This window comes from Oncorhynchus tshawytscha, unplaced genomic scaffold, assembly GCF_018296145.1.
Source record: "Oncorhynchus tshawytscha isolate Ot180627B unplaced genomic scaffold, Otsh_v2.0 Un_contig_3505_pilon_pilon, whole genome shotgun sequence".
Lineage (NCBI taxonomy): Eukaryota > Metazoa > Chordata > Actinopteri > Salmoniformes > Salmonidae > Oncorhynchus > Oncorhynchus tshawytscha.
The window spans coordinates 275,001-289,144 of record NW_024609673.1 but is presented as its reverse complement, the minus strand read 5'-3'; the positions used below and the strand labels follow the sequence as shown (position 1 = coordinate 289,144).

Sequence of the window (14,144 nt, the reverse complement as noted above, 5' to 3'; positions counted from 1 at the left end):
CTAGCTACAGTAACGTTAGCCTTCTCGAATCACTGATCAAAACAACAAAAGGAGGTTTCCTCGGTGTAGATAAGGGTCTCTCAGGTCAGATTATCCTGCTAGACAATGCGATGTGTGGTGAAGAAAGACAAATATATTGATTGAAAGCTACATTTGAACAATATCGCCGGTATCAACGCCTTAACATCTATGTAGCTGGTTAGCTAGCTCACGAACCTCTGCTGTTTACATGACACCGCGACTGCGCAGTACAGACAGAACGTTGACAGGAAATACCACATGGTGTCGCTGTTTCCGGTACCGTCTACAACCAGTACAGACACTCATTCAATGATCGATACAATTTACAATATCTTATTGTTACATTTATGCATATTGTAACCAATTATATCAATATTATAACAGTGATTTCAATCAAAGAGATTGTATAGAATAAAACCCCGATTGTATTGTAAATTGCATTCCATTAATATATTTTTAAAGAGATAACCCTAAATTATTATGATATTATACTAGGTACAAGGGTTCCCTGTATAATATGTATTACATTTGACCTTATGATAGGCATAGTGATTATTGTACTCTTGAAGAACCCGGAAGTTTAGAGCCCAGTGTAAAAGGCTAGCCAACCAGTGACGTAAAAACGCCTCCGCGAGTGACTCAAGCGGAGGAAAGAGGTGAACAAGATTAGTAGGGATTCACGGCATCAACAACGCTGTAGTATATAAAGGAATATCAAAATGGGTAACACCGATTCTAAACTGAACTTCAGGAAAGCAGTGATACAGCTGACAACCAAAACACAGGTTGGGTACCTTTGAAATGTTTATTATAGGCCAACGCTGAGAAATAGGAAAATATTAGAGTATAAATAGCGATCACAGAAAGAGCGCAATAGCTGGTTGTATATCACTAGGACGGATAAGTGCTCTATTGGAAAACAAAAGATAGGGTCTGCATATAGTCCGTCGATGTTTAATGCATAGGTCTATATTGAGATATTTCTTTAAAAAATATTGTCCCGCACGTCATGAAATGCTTGGCGTATTTGATCATGCGTTATGTTAGGTTATAATCAAATCCCCGCAATGATAGCAGTGACACGTTACTGTTTTAAAACTCTCATATGATTTATCCTGTCCTATTGTTATTCTGGGGTGTTTCTATTTTGCATTAGGTTTCTATGTTATATGAAAAGTGGGCTCATAAACCTTTACCATAAACAAACACCCCCTTTTCGCTGTTTAATAGTCAATGTCTATTCACTGTCTGCATGATCATAACGCCCTTCTGCAGACCTTATCATCGGCGACATGAGAAACAGGCAGCATAGTTTTTAGCCAAGTAGACTACTTGTTGTTTAAAATGTAACATTTTTTGATTTGGATTCTTATAGATCACCGATAACGCATATCTTATTCGATGGTCAAATGACGTAGGGGTCCTTTCTCCCACCGCCCACAGATGTGGCAGGTGTTCTGTTATGTGCAGAGATTAGAGCAGCTCATATTTCCTGTTGCTGTATAGACTAACAGCAATTAGGAAGAGATAGGTTGTTATGTTGCCCCATCTGCTAACTTGTGTTGACATGAAACCTAGTTATTAGAATGAGGTTACATTATTCTCATGATATGTTTATTTCTATTATTCTAGCCCTCTTGCTCCAATCTGATATATTTGTTGATTCTGAATGCATTTGTTGTGTGATTTGATATTCATTATATTACATTACCCTATTGCTTTCTATGACACTGTTATACATGCTGTTTTTACACCCAATGTAATAGGTTATCATTAGTCAGATTGGAGCAAGCCTAGACGAGCCCAATGGGTGGTGGGAAATGTAGTCTAAAAGCAGATACATGCATTTTCCACAGCCAGTGGAGGCCACAGACGATGCCTTCTGGGACCAGTTCTGGGCTGACACTGCCACCACTGTGCAGGATGTTTTTGCCCTGGTGCCAGCCGCAGAGATCCGAGCTGTTCGGGAGGAGTCCCCCTCCAATCTGGCAACCCTCTGCTATAAGGTAGAAGGATGATGATGAGGAGGATGTTATGGAAGTGGAACTGCACTGGGCTGCAGCAGATGAACCAGAAAGGTTTCTCAGACACAGATTAAGCCTATACTCATGGACTGAAAAGATCTTTCAATAGAGATTCTCCACTGAGAATGTTTTTTAAAACTGGACTAGGTTTAATCTGTCTGGGAAACCGACAAAAACTGTTAGATACGCATTCTAAGACTAAACACATTTATTTTATGTACTGGATGCAAGCTGTACTAACATCCAGTGCATTCCACAGAGATATTGTTCTGAAACAGCTTTTATTGAGTAGCTGGCTGACTGGCAGAGGCGTCTGTCAGTGAGTCAGGGCCCACTGCTCCTGGATGCAGGAAAGAAGCAAGGCGTCCTCCCTTCCCGTCTCCGACTCGCTGCTTCCTTTATAAACTGCCTATCAGAAACAAAACACACCTACTGTTGGTGCTGGGGGGGCTCTCTAATGGAACAGGACAGACTGTTGGGGACTGGGGGGGCTCTCTAATGGAACAGGACAGACTGTTGGGGACTGGGGGGCTCTCTAATGGAACAGGACAGACTGTTGGGGACTGGGGGCTCTCTAATGGAACAGGACAGACTGTTGGGGACTGGGGGCTCTCTAATGGAACAGGACAGACTGTTGGGGACTGGGGGCTCTCTAATGGAACAGGACAGACTGTTGGGGACTGGGGGGCTCTCTAATGGAACAGGACAGACTGTTGGGGACTGGGGGCTCTCTAATGGAACAGGACAGACTGTTGGGGACTGGGGGCTCTCTAATGGAACAGGACAGACTGTTGGAACAGGACAGACTGTTGGGACTGGGGGGCTCTCTAATGGAACAGGACAGACTGTTGGGGACTGGGGGCTCTCTAATGGAACAGGACAGACTGTTGGGGACTGGGGGGCTCTCTAATGGAACAGGACAGACTGTTGGGGACTGGGGGCTCTCTAATGGAACAGGACAGACTGTTGGGGACTGGGGGGCTCTCTAATGGAACAGGACAGACTGTTGGGGACTGGGGGGCTCTCTAATGGAACAGGACAGACTGTTGGGGACTGGGGGGCTCTCTAATGGAACAGGACAGACTGTTGGGGACTGGGGGCTCTAATGGAACAGGACAGACTGTTGGGGACTGGGGGCTCTCTAATGGAACAGGACAGACTGTTGGGGACTGGGGGGCTCTCTAATGGAACAGGACAGACTGTTGGGGACTGGGGGGCTCTCTAATGGAACAGGACAGACTGTTGGTGCTGGGGGCTCTCTAATGGAACAGGACAGACTGTTGGGGACTGGGGGCTCTCTAATGGAACAGGACAGACTGTTGGGGACTGGGGGCTCTCTAATGGAACAGGACAGACTGTTGGGGACTGGGGGCTCTCTAATGGAACAGGACAGACTGTTGGGGACTGGGGGCTCTCTAATGGAACAGGACAGACTGTTGGGGACTGGGGGGCTCTCTAATGGAACAGGACAGACTGTTGGGGACTGGGGGGCTCTAATGGAACAGGACAGACTGTTGGGGACTGGAACAGGACAGACTGTTGGGGACTGGGGGCTCTCTCTAATGGAACAGGACAGACTGTTGGGGACTGGGGGCTCTCTAATGGAACAGGACAGACTGTTGGTGGGGGGCTCTCTAATGGAACAGGACAGACTGTTGGTGCTGGGGGGCTAATGGAACAGGACAGACTGTTGGTGGGGGGCTCTCTAATGGAACAGGACAGACTGTTGGGGACTGGGGGGCTCTCTAATGGAACAGGACAGACTGTTGGGGACTGGGGGCTCTCTAATGGAACAGGACAGACTGTTGGTGCTGGGGGCTCTCTAATGGAACAGGACAGACTGTTGGGGACTGGGGGCTCTCTAATGGAACAGGACAGACTGTTGGGGCTGGGGGCTCTCTAATGGAACAGGACAGACTGTTGGGGCTGGGGGCTCTCTAATGGAACAGGACAGACTGTTGGTGCTGGGGGCTCTCTAATGGAACAGGACAGACTGTTGGGCTGGGGGGCTCTCTAATGGAACAGGACAGACTGTTGGGGACTGGGGGGAACTGTTGGTGCTGGGGGGCTCTCTAATGGAACAGGACAGACTGTTGGTGCTGGGGGGCTCTCTAATGGAACAGGACAGACTGTTGGGGCTGGGGGCTCTCTAATGGAACAGGACAGACTGTTGGGGACTGGGGGCTCTCTAATGGAACAGGACAGACTGTTGGGGACTGGGGGCTCTCTAATGGAACAGGACAGACTGTTGGGGACTGGGGGCTCTCTAATGGAACAGGACAGACTGTTGGGGACTGGGGGGCTCTCTAATGGAACAGGACAGACTGTTGGTGCTGGGGGCTCTCTAATGGAACAGGACAGACTGTTGGGGACTGGGGGGCTCTCTAATGGAACAGGACAGACTGTTGGGGACTGGGGGCTCTCTAATGGAACAGGACAGACTGTTGGGGACTGGGGGCTCTCTAATGGAACAGGACAGACTGTTGGGGACTGGGGGCTCTCTAATGGAACAGGACAGACTGTTGGGGCTGGGGGCTCTCTAATGGAACAGGACAGACTGTTGGGGACTGGGGGCTCTCTAATGGAACAGGACAGACTGTTGGGGACTGGGGGGCTGGGGGCTCTCTAATGGAACAGGACAGACTGTTGGGGACTGCTGGGGACAGACTGTTGGGGACTGGGGGCTCTCTAATGGAACAGGACAGACTGTTGGGGACTGGGGGCTCTCTAATGGAACAGGACAGACTGTTGGGGACTGGGGCTCTCTAATGGAACAGGACAGACTGTTGGGGACTGGGGGCTCTCTAATGGAACAGGACAGACTGTTGGGGACTGGGGGCTCTCTAATGGAACAGGACAGACTGTTGGGGCTGGGGGCTCTCTAATGGAACAGGACAGACTGTTGGTGGACTGGGGGCTCTCTAATGGAACAGGACAGACTGTTGGGGACTGGGGGCTCTCTAATGGAACAGGACAGACTGTTGGGGACTGGGGGCTCTCTAATGGAACAGGACAGACTGTTGGTGGACTGGGGGCTCTCTAATGGAACAGGACAGACTGTTGGGGACTGGGGGCTCTCTAATGGAACAGGACAGACTGTTGGTGCTGGGGGGCTCTCTAATGGAACAGGACAGACTGTTGGGGCTGGGGGCTCTCTAATGGAACAGGACAGACTGTTGGGGACTGGGGGCTCTCTAATGGAACAGGACAGACTGTTGGGGACTGGGGGCTCTCTAATGGAACAGGACAGACTGTTGGGGACTGGGGGGCTCTCTAATGGAACAGGACAGACTGTTGGGGACTGGGGGCTCTCTAATGGAACAGGACAGACTGTTGGGGACTGGGGGGCTCTCTAATGGAACAGGACAGACTGTTGGTGCTGGGGGCTCTCTAATGGAACAGGACAGACTGTTGGGGACTGGGGGGCTCTCTAATGGAACAGGACAGACTGTTGGGGACTGGGGGGCTCTCTAATGGAACAGACAGACTGTTGGGGACTGGGGGACTGCTCTCTAATGGAACAGGACAGACTGGGGGGGGCTCTCTAATGGAACAGGACAGACTGTTGGGGACTGGGGGGCTCTCTAATGGAACAGGACAGACTGTTGGGGACTGGGGGCTCTCTAATGGAACAGGACAGACTGTTGGGGACTGGGGGCTCTCTAATGGAACAGGACAGACTGTTGGGGCTGGGGGCTCTCTAATGGAACAGGACAGACTGTTGGGGACTGGGGGCTCTCTAATGGAACAGGACAGACTGTTGGGGACTGGGGGCTCTCTAATGGAACAGGACAGACTGTTGGGGACTGGGGGCTCTCTAATGGAACAGGACAGACTGTTGGGGCTGGGGGGCTCTCTAATGGAACAGGACAGACTGTTGGGGACTGGGGGCTCTCTAATGGAACAGGACAGACTGTTGGGGACTGGGGGCTCTCTAATGGAACAGGACAGACTGTTGGGGACTGGGGGGCTCTCTAATGGAACAGGACAGACTGTTGGGGCTGGGGGCTCTCTAATGGAACAGGACAGACTGTTGGGGACTGGGGGCTCTCTAATGGAACAGGACAGACTGTTGGGGACTGGGGGCTCTCTTCTAATGGAACAGGACAGACTGGGGACTGGGGGGGCTCTCTAATGGAACAGGACAGACTGTTGGTGTTGGGGGCTCTCTAATGGAACAGGACAGACTGTTGGGGACTGGGGGGCTCTCTAATGGAACATGACAGACTGTTGGGGCTGGGGGCTCTCTAATGGAACAGGGCAGACTGTTGGTGTTGGGGGCTCTCTAATGGAACATGACAGACTGTTGGTGCTGGGGGGCTCTCTAATGGAACAGGACAGACTGTTGGGGCTGGGGGCTCTCTAATGGAACATGACAGACTGTTGGGGACTGGGGGCTCTCTAATGGAACATGACAGACTGTTGGTGCTGGGGGCTCTCTAATGGAACAGGACAGACTGTTGGTGCTGGGGGCTCTCTAATGGAATAGGACAGACTGGCTGGCAACGTTCTTATCTCTTGCTCGCTAGCTAGCCAACTACGGCTAACTTATAGTCACATCAAAAGTGCAGCCAGAATAACAGCAAAGTAGCTGCATTTGCATTTGTTTAAGCTGTTTTCTAGTGACATTTAATTGGAAACATCCATAGCAATAAGCTAATGATGCGCAATTTCACCTGGCATAGAAAATGTGCTCACTCGTCAGGACACTGTTGTTCAGAGGCGTGAGCCAACAACACAGCTAACACAATCACTTCAAACTAAAGCTGGAAGGACTGCAAACAAACTAACTGCACTTAATTTTGTTTGACCTGTTTTCAATTGACATTTCTTTGTATATATCTATAAAAATGATGCTGATTCATGATTTTGACTGGCTGAGAAACGTTGCCTGCCTGTCTGTCTTGTCCCGACTCCCAACATGTTCATTACAGTGGGACAACTGGAGATCGAATTTGAATAAAGAAACAATGTTTCAAATGTCGACTAGACAGACAACAAGGTTTATAAAAATCTCCACTGTTGAAAACTAAATGTTAGCCATAAAGAAATGTGAGATAACGTCTAGATGCTTTTTATAGTAGAGTTTATAAATTGCTTGGCTGGGCTGATGAGACAGTGGATTGCACAGTCAGATGGAACAGAGTAAATAGGCATTTTAACGTCAGATTTAGCCGGTAGTAACTTGTGGAATAGACACCGGCTAGAATGCGGTTTTAACCAATCAGCATTCAGGATTAGAACCACCCATTGTATAATGTCTGTGTTCTGTAACATGATGACAGTGTTCTGTAACATCATGGCTGTGTTCTGTAACATCATGGCTGTGTTCTGTAACATCATGGCTGTGTTCTGTAACATCATGGCAGTGTTCTGTAACATCATGGCTGTGTTCTGTAACATCATGGCTGTGTTCTGTAACATCATGGCTGTGTTCTGTAACATCATGGCTGTGTTCTGTAACATCATGGCAGTGTTCTGTAACATCATGGCTGTGTTCTGTAACATCATGGCTGTGTTCTGTAACATCATGGCTGTGTTCTGTAACATCATGGCTGTGTTCTGTAACATCATGGCTGTGTTCTGTAACATCATGGCTGTGTTCTGTAACATCATGGCTGTGTTCTGTAACATCATGGCTGTGTTCTGTAACATCATGGCTGTGTTCTGTAACATCATGGCTGTGTTCTGTAACATCATGGCTGTGTTCTGTCATGGCAGTGTTCTGTAGGCACAGCATGAAAGAAAACAGAGTGGAACAGAGAGGTACTACCAGAAAATGACCAGGCCATATCTCTCCCCAGGCCATATCTCTCCCCCAGGCCATCTCTCCCCCAGGTTGTATTTATAACACCAAGGCCATCTCTCCCCAGGCCATATCTATCCACCTGGCCATCTCTCCCCCAGGCCATATCTCTCCCCAGGCCATCTCTCCCCCAGGTTGTATTTATAACACCAAGGCCATCTCTCCCCCAGGCCATATCTCTCCACCTGGCCATCTCTCCCCAGGCCATATCTCTCCCCCAGGCCATCTCTCCCCCAGGTCGTATTTATAACACCAAGGCCATCTCTCCCCAGGCTGTATTTATAACACCAAGGCCATCTCTCCCCCAGGCCATATCTCTCCACCAGGCCATCTCTCCCCAGACCATATCTCTCCACCAGGCCATCTCTCCACCAGGCTGTATTTATAACACCAAGGCCATCTCTCCCCCAGGCCATATCTCTCCACCAGGCCATATCTCTCCACCAGGCCATCTCTCCCCCAGGTCGTATTTATAACATCAAGGCCATCTCTCCCCCAGGCTGTAGAGAAGCTGGTGCAGGCAGCAGAGTCAGGGTGCCCCTCGGAGAAGGAGAAACAGATCGTTCTGAACTGTAGTCGTATGCTGACCCGCATCCTCCCCTACATCTTTGAGGACCAAGACTGGAGGGGCTTCTTCTGGTCCACGGTGCCTGGTGCTGGAAGAGCTGTGGTGAGTGTAGGGACCTCTTCTGGTCCACTGTGTCTGGTGCTAGAAGAGCTGTGGGGAGTGGGCGGTGGGTGTGTGGGAGTAAAACATAGGAGTATACTGTATGTAGAGTTGGCTAGGGTTTGAGATGCACTTACAGCACAGATGTAAGATCTTAATTTGATCACCTTGTTGCAGAATAACTTTTTTTTGCAATGCAGTAAATGTTTTATTTGTAGTGTATTTGTGGTCTAAAAAGGCTTCTGAAATGTGTAATTTCCACTTTGCAAATTTCTGACTTGATTTTCCCTTATGAAAAATATATCAACCCTTACCAACATGTCCATTAATTCTAATCCACATAATAATTCACATTTCCTGTTGCTGCAGGATTATGTTCCTGCTGTAGTAAACTGGCTCAAATGACCGTAAACCCTTATTATAATCGGGCGGCGTGATTTCATCTGCGCAGTGCTTTTGCACTATGAAAATGTTGCCCGCAGTGAGATTTGAAATGATAATCCCTATGGCTGCAGATCAGTGTAGGCTAACCTCTTATTGCAGCTAACACCCACATACTGTAGCTGCTGCAAGCACCAGTGTTGTGTCCCATATTCCACAGATACTAGCCTGGTCTCAGATCTGGGACCAGGCTAGACAGACTCTACCCACTGTTCCATTTTACAACGCTTCATGGAAGATGTTAGTAAAAATACCAGTCCTGTTCATTTGTCATCTCAACATGAATGAGTCTTAGATGTCTGTAGTCCCTGCACTGCAGCCAAGTGAGACTGGTGGATATGTGGGAGGAAATTGGCTTCGGTTGACAACAACAAAAAATTAAATACTTCATTCATCTGACTAATTAGTTTCCTCATTCCAGTAGATGGTATGTTTCACCCATAGTACACCATGGTTGTGTTCATTTGAGCACACAACGTTTTCTTATTGGACAAGTGTAGGTAGTCCCTGGCAGTTCTTCTATCAGCTGCCTAATGAACACACCACAGAAATACATCAGGATGATGAGAGAAAAACACATCTCCCAGGTGCATATTCTACCTCTCCTGATTACACTTGTTTCTTCCTACATGGGAAGATAAGAGGAACTAGACTCCTAAAAGTTCAGTAGAACTCTAGTTCCTCATTAGACATTCAGAAATGTCAGGATGCTTTGACAAACAATTAATTCCGAAGGTTCTGGGTTTACTTTTCATCAGAATGAAAATAACATGAAAATGAAAGTCATTGTCAGTGCTGTTACCGAAGATGTTTCTGTTCACTATAGAAAATAACAAAGTGTAGAGGGGTTTAATGTTGTCCCCTCATCCTCCTGCCCCCACCCTCTCATCCTCCTGTCCACCCATCCTCCTGTCCACCCCCTCATCCTCCTGTCCCCCATCCTCCTGTCCCTCTCATCCTCCTGTCCCTCATCCTCCTGCCTGTCCCCCATCCTCCTGTCCACTCCATCCTCCTGTCCCACGCTCCCATCCTCCTGTCCCCTCCATCCTCCTGCCCCACCCCATCCTCCCTGTCCCTCCATCCTCCTGTCCACCCCATCCTCCTGTCCCCCCATCCTCCTGTCCCCTCCCATCCTCCTGTCCCCCCATCCTCCTGTCCCCTCCATCCTCCTGTCCCTCCCATCCTCCTGTCCACCCATCCTCCTGTCCCCCATCCTCCTGTCCCCCACCTCCATCCTCCTGTCCCTCCCATCCTCCTGTCCCCCATCCTCCTGTCCTGCCCCATCCTCCTGTCCCCCATCCTCCTGTCCACCCATCCTCCTGTCCCTCCCATCCTCCTGTCCACCCATCCTCCTGTCCTCCTCCTGTCCACCCCATCCTCCTGTCCACCCATCCTCCTGTCCACTCCATCCTCCTGTCCACCCCATCCTCCTGTCCACCCCATCCTCCTGTCCACCCATCCTCCTGTCCACTCCATCCTCCTGTCCACCCCATCCTCCTGTCCACTCCCATCCTCCTGTCCCTCCCATCCTCCTGTCCACCCATCCTCCTGTCCACCCCATCCTCCTGTCCACCCCATCCTCCTGTCCACTCCATCCCTCCTGTCCACCCATCCTCCTGTCCCCCCATCCTCCTGTCCCATCCTCCCCTCCCACCCATCCTCCTGTCCACCCCATCCTCCTGTCCACCCCATCCTCCTGTCCCCCATCCTCCTGTCCCCACCCTCTCATCCTCCTGTCCACTCCATCCTCCTGTCCACCATCCTCTGTCCCCCATCCTCCTGTCCACCCATCCTCCTGTCCACTCCATCCTCCTGTCCCTCCCATCCTCCTGTCCACCCATCCTCCTGTCCACCCATCCTCCTGTCCCCCATCCTCCTGTCCACCCATCCTCCTGTCCACCTCCTCCTGTCCACCCCATCCTCCTGTCCCCCCATCCTCCTGTCCACTCCATCCTCCTGTCCACCCATCCTCCTGTCCACCCCATCCTCCTGTCCCATCCTCCTGTCCCCCATCCTCCTGTGCCCCCATCCTCCTGTCCCCCCATCCTCCTGTTCCTCCACCTCCTCCTCCTCCTGTCCCATCTCCCATCCTCCTGTTCCCCACCCCATCCTCCTGTCCCTCCCATCCTCCTGTCCTCCCCATCCCTCCTGTCCCTCCATCCTCCTGTCCACCCTCCATCCTCCTGTCCCCCCATCCTCCTGTCCCCCCATCCTCCTGTCCCCCCATCCTCCTGTCCCCCACCCCATCCTCCTGTCCCCCATCCTCCTGTCCACCCCATCCTCCTGTCCACCCCCATCCTCCTGTCCACCCATCCTCCTGTCCACCCCATCCTCCTGTCCACCCCATCCTCCTGTCCACCCCATCCTCCCTGTCCCTCCCATCCTCCTGTCCCCTCCATCCTCCTGTCCCATCCTCCTGTCCACCATCCTCCTGTCCACCCCATCCCTCCTGTCCCTCCCCATCCTCCTGTCCCTCCATCCTCCTGTCCCCCCATCCTCCTGTCCACCCCATCCTCCTGTCCCCTCCCCATCCTCCTGTCCACTCCATCCTCCTGTCCACCCCATCCTCCTGTCCCCCCCTCCTCCTGTCCACCCATCCTCCTGTCCACCCATCCTCCTGTCCACTCCATCCTCCTGTCCACCCATCCTCCTGTCCACCCCATCCTCCTGTCCACTCCATCCTCCATCCTCCTGTCCACCCCATCCTCCCACTCCATCCTCCTGTCCATCCTCCTCCTGTCCACCCCATCCTCCTGTCCACTCCATCCTCCTGTCCACCCCATCCTCCTGTCCACCCCATCCTCCTGTCCACTCCCATCCTCCTGTCCACTCCATCCTCCTGTCCACCCCATCCTCCTGTCCACCCATCCTCCTGTCCACTCCATCCTCCTGTCCACTCCATCCTCCTGTCCCTCCATCCTCCTGTCCACTCCCATCCTCCTGTCCACCCATCCTCCTGTCCTCCCATCCTCCTGTCCACCCATCCTCCTGTCCACCCCATCCTCCTGTCCCTCCCATCCTCCTGTCCCCCCATCCTCCTGTCCCTCCATCCTCCTGTCCACCCATCCTCCTGTCCACTCCATCCTCCTGTCCACCCCATCCTCCTGTCCCCCCATCCTCCTGTCCCTCCCATCCTCCTGTCCCTCCATCCTCCTGTCCACCCCATCCTCCTGTCCCCCCATCCTCCTGTCCACCCCATCCTCCTGTCCCTCCCCATCCTCCTGTCCACCCCATCCTCCTGTCCACTCCCATCCTCCTGTCCCCCCATCCTCCTGTCCCTCCCATCCTCCTGTCCACTCCATCCTCCTGTCCACCCCATCCTCCTGTCCACCCATCCTCCTGTCCCCCATCCTCCTGTCCCTCCATCCTCCTGTCCCCCCATCCTCCTGTCCCTCCCATCCTCCTGTCCACCCCATCCTCCTGTCCACCCCATCCTCCTGTCCACCCCATCCTCCTGTCCACCCCATCCTCCTGTCCTCCCATCCTCCTGTCCCTCCCATCCTCCTGTCCCTCCCATCCTCCTGTCCTCCCATCCTCCTGTCCCTCCCATCCTCCTGTCCACCCCATCCTCCTGTCCACTCCATCCTCCTGTCCCTCCCATCCTCCTGTCCACTCCATCCTCCTGTCCACTCCTCCTGTCATCCTCCCTGTCCACCCATCCTCCTGTCCTCCTCCATCCTCCTGTCCACTCCATCCTCCTGTCCACTCCCATCCTCCTGTCCCTCCCATCCTCCTGTCCACCCATCCTCCTGTCCCTCCATCCTCCTGTCCCTCCCATCCTCCTGTCCCTCCATCCTCCTGTCCACTCCATCCTCCTGTGCCCTCCATCCTCCTGTCCACTCCATCCTCCTGTCCACCCCATCCTCCTGTCCACCCCATCCTCCTGTCCACCCCATCCTCCTGTCCCCCCATCCTCCTGTCCACCCCTCCTCCTGTCCCCTCCCATCCTCCTGTCCACCCCATCCTCCTGTCCCTCCCATCCTCCTGTCCACTCCATCCTCCTGTCCACTCCATCCTCCTGTCCACCCCATCCTCCTGTCCACTCCATCCTCCTGTCCCTCCATCCTCCTGTCCACCCCATCCTCCTGTCCACTCCCATCCTCCTGTCCCTCCCATCCTCCTGTCCCCTCCATCCTCCTGTCCTCCCATCCTCCTGTCCACCCATCCTCCTCCTCCTGTCTCCATCCTCCTGTCCACCCCATCCTCCTGTCCACCCCATCCTCCTGTCCCTCCCATCCTCCTGTCCACCCCCATCCTCCTGTCCACCCCATCCTCCTGTCCCTCCCATCCTCCTGTCCCCCCATCCTCCTGTCCACCCCATCCTCCTGTCCCTCCCATCCTCCTGTCCACCCCATCCTCCTGTCCCTCCCATCCTCCTGTCCCTCCCATCCTCCTGTCCCTCCCATCCTCTTGTCCACCCCATCCTCCTGTCCACCCATCCTCCTGTCCACCCATCCTCCTGTCCACCCCATCCTCCTGTCCTCCCATCCTCCTGTCCACCCCATCCTCCTGTCCACCCCATCCTCCTGTCCATCCCATCCTCCTGTCCACTCCCATCCTCCTGTCCACTCCATCCTCCTGTCCCTCCCATCCTCCTGTCCACTCCCATCCTCCTGTCCACTCCATCCTCCTGTCCACCCCATCCTCCTGTCCACTCCCATCCTCCTGTCCACCCCATCCTCCTGTCCCTCCCATCCTCCTGTCCACCCCATCCTCCTGTCCCTCCCATCCTCCTGTCCACTCCATCCTCCTGTCCACCCCATCCTCCTGTCCCTCCCATCCTCCTGTCCACTCCATCCTCCTGTCCACTCCATCCTCCTGTCCACCCCATCCTCCTGTCCACTCCCATCCTCCTGTCCACCTCCCATCCTCCTGTCCACTCCATCCTCCTGTTCCACCCCATCCTCCTGTCCACTCCATCCTCCTGTCCACCCCATCCTCCTGTCCCCCCATCCTCCTGTCCACTCCCATCCTCCTGTCCACCCCATCCTCCTGTCCACTCCCATCCTCCTGTCCACCCCATCCTCCTGTCCACTCCATCCTCCTGTCCCTCCCATCCTCCTGTCCTCCCCATCCTCCTGTCCCCTCCATCCTCCTGTCCCCCCATCCTCCTGTCCACCCCATCCTCCTGTCCACCCCATCCTCCTGTCCACTCCATCCTCCTGTCCACTCCATCCTCCTGTCC

The 14,144-nt window shown here is 53.0% G+C and overlaps 1 pseudogene; it reads left to right on the top strand.

Annotated features, from left to right (window-relative positions):
* Nucleotides 1–647: 647 nt before the first annotated feature.
* LOC112239760 overlaps nucleotides 648–14,144 on the top strand; it is a 36,777-nt pseudogene continuing 23,280 nt past the window's right edge.